The 5,003-nt window shown below is 42.2% G+C and overlaps 1 long non-coding RNA gene across 1 annotated transcript; it reads left to right on the plus strand.

The window, feature by feature from the left end:
• The first annotated feature begins 1,134 nt into the window (after positions 1-1,134).
• LOC106997800 (uncharacterized) lies at positions 1,135-4,784 on the plus strand. The gene is made up of 2 exons (XR_001444050.3): positions 1,135-2,150; positions 4,065-4,784. It is a non-coding gene; the product is annotated as an uncharacterized LOC106997800 (long non-coding RNA).
• Positions 4,785-5,003: the final 219 nt, after the last annotated feature.

Genomic DNA, 5,003 nt, shown 5'->3' on the forward strand with positions numbered 1-5,003 from the left:
AAAAAAGTAAAGGAATAAAAGAATGGCGTACATAAGCAGAGCAGCTCTGAGAGCTACTGGTTGTCCATTTTTATAGTTATATCTTGATGATATGCTAAGCAAGGGGTGGATTAATCATGCCTTCTCTTTTTAGACCATACAGGGTAACTTCCTGACATTGCCATGGCATTTGCAAACTATCATGGTGCTGGTGGGAATGTAGCAGTGAGGACAACCAGAAGTCACTCTTGTCTTGATTGTGTGGGTATTGGCAGGCTTTTTTACTGCAACCTGTTTTATCAGCAGTGTCTTTATGACCTGTATTTTGTGTAAGCTCCTATCTCATCCTATGACTTAGAATGCCTAACTCACTGAGAATGTAGCCCAGCAAGTCTCAGCCGCATTTTACCCAGCTGCTATTCAAGATGGAGTTGCTCTGGTCCAAACACCCCTGAGTCTTCTGGTTTAGAGGCCAAGTGTTAGAGATTCAATCTTCATAGATGGGAAATCCCCTATAGATCAATTATACATTTAAAGCACCTCTTTTTGCCAAGGAAAAACAAAGGTGCAAGGAATGATTATCCCAATATCTGTAATTGGGGGTGGTAAAATTTCCTAGGAGTTAATGGTAGAGTCAAGACCAAAACAGAGGTTTCAGGACTCTTCTTACCTGATGAGTGGCACTTTAAATTTTTATTTACTTAAGTGTTTTGGCCAGTAATTCGCAACCTTTTTTGAGGTAGTTATGCCCATAAGACATCCAACAATGGTCGTCTATGAGTCTACTGGAAAAAAATAACACTTTTATTAAAAGGCTTGATGATAGCTATGTGATGTTAGTCCACAGAGTACCTATTAAGTGATGAACTTCAAGATGCCTAAGAATTTAGAAATAAAATAAAAGTCAGTCAGTAAAATACAACCCTACATTGCAAAACCAGACATTCAAAAGCCAGTATGGGACACAGAATGTGGCAACTGGATAAAAAGTATTTCATTGTTGTCATTTATTTTGTCTCCCTTGAAGAAACAGTCTCTAATGGCAAGTCACTTGACTTATAAACTAACAGACTTCATTAAATAGATATTGATTGATTGGACATCAGCAGTCATTCACTGAGTTTCATTCAGTCCATCCAACTGAAAACACGGGATATCATGCTTGCCCCTAAGGTGCCATGACTTTGGTACACAACACCTAAATGTCTCCAGAAAGTTCACAGATGCCTGGCTAGCAGCCATCACTCCTAGTGGAAAGGATGCCCAGTACCCAGCTGATTCCATCACGACAGCGTCCTTAACAATAGCTATAGACTATTGCTTGTTTAACCTAGCTTCAGGGACCAACATCATTCACAGAGAGGGAGCAAGCAGGGGTCTGGTCAGTCACGTCCAGCCTCGCGCCTACAAAGAGATTAGGCAAGGCTGTGGAGTAACGTGAGCAGTTTGGGCGTCCACTGTCCGGCTCCAGTATCCCCGAGTCCAGAGGCAACAGGAGTCTCTAGACATTATGCACTGTAGAGAAATCAAAGAATTCGAGAGCAAGGCCCTGGAATGCCTGGCTGCCTCCCAATTCTCTTACGAAGAAATAAATTCCATTGTTGTCTCACTCTCCTTTCCGTACTCTCGGAATCAGCAGTTACTGTACTGCAGCACCTTTCCCTCTCCAAGGAGACTCTCAGCCACAGCAGGAAGCACAGGGATCTTAAAATACAAACTCACAGTGCTCCCCACATTGATCTCCCACATGAACCCATCTCTCTTGTCACGGACTGTGGGCTTCGTGACTTTCTCCATGTGCTGGACTGTTGCGTGGTCACTGTTGCCAGGGACTCTTTGAACTAATCCCAAGCCTATGTCAGAAAAGCCTGTGATCGATTCCCAGTGCCATCCTGAACCACGAGATTGGAATATCGCACCTTTCAACTGCCTGGGCTGATAAACAATACAGCATGTACTCAGCTTCATAAACACTCTGCCTTGTTACAAAGGGCATTGCAAACTCGCCGTGATAGGACTTGACCTTAAAAGCTATAGACAATCTAGCGGAGCACAGACGGTTTCATAAAGTACAATCACTTCCTGGAATTCTTGGGCCAGTGCAGTCGGAGCCGTGCAAATCCTGTTTTCCTTGCATTGTTTCCTGCATGTGAATATCATCAGTCTAGCAGGTCTGTAACCATGGCACTTGTAAATAGCCGAGGGGCGACTTCTGATAAAGGCATACAGTTTTAAGAAGCTTGCTTTTTTTTTTTTTTTTTTTTTTTTTTTTTTTTTTTTGTTGAGACAGAGTCTCGCTTTGTCGCCCAGACTGGAGTGCAGTGGCCGGATCTCAGCTCACTGCAAGCTCCGTCTCCCGGGTTCACGCCATTCTCCTGCCTCAGCCTCCCGAGTAGCTGGGACTACAGACGCCCGCCACCTCGCCCGGCTAGGTTTTTGTATTTTTAAGTAGAGACGGGGTTTCACCGTGTTAGCCAGGATGGTCTCGATCTCCTGACCTTGTGATCCGCCCGTCTCGGCCTCCCAAAGTGCTGGGATTACAGGCTTGAGCCACCGCGCCCGGCCCTTTTTTTTTTTTTTTTTTTTTTAAAGACAAGCCCAAGTCAAGCTCTACAAACACCATATAGCAACAACCAAGTTGACAAATGGCAGTTTCTAAAGCACATATATCCAGATCCAGATCCAGATTTGTTTTTAAATCACCAAAGGAAGCAGAATAATTGATGCCCATTGTATTGAGGGTACCGTCAGTTGTTTTTCACTTGTTGTAATGTAAATTTCCACACCAAATCCATAGAGATGGACACTGACTACAATTGCTAGCAATTCTTTCCACAGTATTTTTCCTTTTCCACTGAATGGGGCTGGGAAATTTTAAGTGCTCCGTCCTTCAGTTTCTCCAGCCGGCAAGAGGAAGAGGAAACACCAGTTATTTCTTGGAATGCTCGGTTTAAAACTTACTCTTCAAAAGTTTGACACCACTCTTCCTACTCCAACTTCATCCTGGGGCTCCACAGGCTCTTATTTAAGCTTTGAGATGATACAGTGAATGAAACATGTAGTCCCAGCTACTCAGGAGGCTGAGGTGAGAGGATCACCTGAGCCTGGGAGGCAGAGGCTGCTGTGAGCTCTGATTGCGCCACTGCCCTCCAGCCTGGGCAACAGAGTGAGACCCCACCTAAAAACCAACAACGAAACAAACAAACAAACAAACAAAACGGGGAGACACACACAAATAGACTGCTTTAAGTTTCTGGAAAATCCAAAGATTTTTACTAGATTTACTGCAAATGCCTCAGTATACAAAGTTTCAATTGGCTGAATCAATCCTGATTCTTCCGCCTTGTATATTATTGAAATGTTGGTTGAACTGAAAATGTAAGTTAATATTCTTAGCAGATGTAAAATGTGGTGGATATTGGGCTAACTGTCAACAAAAGTGTTTTAGGCTGAGAAGGATATCATTGGGAGAGAAAGAAAAGAAGAGACTACTCATACAATAGTATGAGACTATTGCTTATGTTTTCATAGAGACTTACGTTTAATTTTTTAAGATTCAGAAGTCTTTCTGAAACTTTAAATTATTTCTTTTTTTCTCTCTCTCTCTTTTTAGAGATAGGGTCTCTTTCTAGCTTTGGCTGGAGTGTAGTGGTGCAATCATGGCTCACTTCAGCCTCAATCTTCCAGGTCAAGTGATCTTCCCGCCTTGACTCCTAAAGTGCTGAGATTGTAGGCGTTAGCCACAGTGCCTCGCATATTTCTATTTCTGAATTTAAAATAAAAATCTGTAACATCTGACCAGTATCTTCACTTGAGCATCAAGGACAAGTTTGACGCCTTTGGGAAAAATTATGTCTCCTATTATGCCAACACATGGTAAACACTAAAAGTTTTAGGATAGTAATTAACAAAATATACCCCGGTTCAATCCTTTCTCTTAAAATAATTAGCAAAAGTATGTTTGATGAGTTGTTTTCTCATGACATATCTTAGAATGATGATCTGCTTTCAAATCTTCACTTTCCATGAAACTACTCTGTGTTTCAGGTGTCATCTAACTTTTTTTTTTTTTTTTTTTGACAGAGTCTCGCTCTGTCGCCAGGCTGGAGTGCAGTGGGGCAATCTCGGCTTACTGCAACCTCTGCCTCCTGCGTTCAAGCGATTCTCCTGCCTCAGCGTCCCGAGTAGCTGGGACTACAGGTGCCCACCACCATGCGCTGTTCATTTTTGTCTTTTTAGTAGAGACGAGGTTTCACCATGTTGGCCAGACTGGTCTCAATCTCTTGACCTCATGATCTGCTGGCCTTGGCCTCCCAAAGTGCTGGGATTATAGGCGTGAGCCACCGTGCCTGGCCCATCGAACTTTTTAATATAGATTGTATAATGTTTTCATTAAAAAAGCTGGGCTCAGAAAGGCTGTATAAAGCCACACAGCCAGCAAGCAGCAGAGTCTGCATTTTAATCCAGACATTCATGGCTTCAAAGCAATGTTATTTAACTCTAACAATGCAATTGAACTAACTGACATCAGACACAAATATTCTGAAGAACCTGGAGAAATAGAAAAGAATTGGATAGAACTGATGGCTCACGGGCAGAAATATAAATGGCATTGTTCAACCATGAAGCCATATAATTTCAACGTGACTTTCCTTCTCTATTGTCCTATCTCATTGTCTAGCTTGTAATGTGGTCACAATCATGTCACATGGCTGACTTCCTGCATATTTGGTTTCCTCATGGGAGTTTAGTAATTCCTGATTGATTTAGAGCAATAAAATAAACTAAAATAAATTCTAGTTTTTTCAACTTCCATGCCATAGAAGTGAAAATGTATTCTCACATTGATGTATTTAACCACTTCCCCTGCACGAACTAGTGATATGATGCCAATTCTCGAAGGATCTGACTTCTCTTTACATTTATGTAAGTTCTCTGAGCTCAAGGGTAAGGTAATATACACTTTCCTTGGCAGCCAGCTGGCTCAGAGACATTCTCTGTTGGTTAAAACCATTTCTCTGGGT

This window comes from Macaca mulatta, chromosome 4 (genome assembly GCF_049350105.2).
Source record: "Macaca mulatta isolate MMU2019108-1 chromosome 4, T2T-MMU8v2.0, whole genome shotgun sequence".
NCBI classification, from domain to species: domain Eukaryota; kingdom Metazoa; phylum Chordata; class Mammalia; order Primates; family Cercopithecidae; genus Macaca; species Macaca mulatta.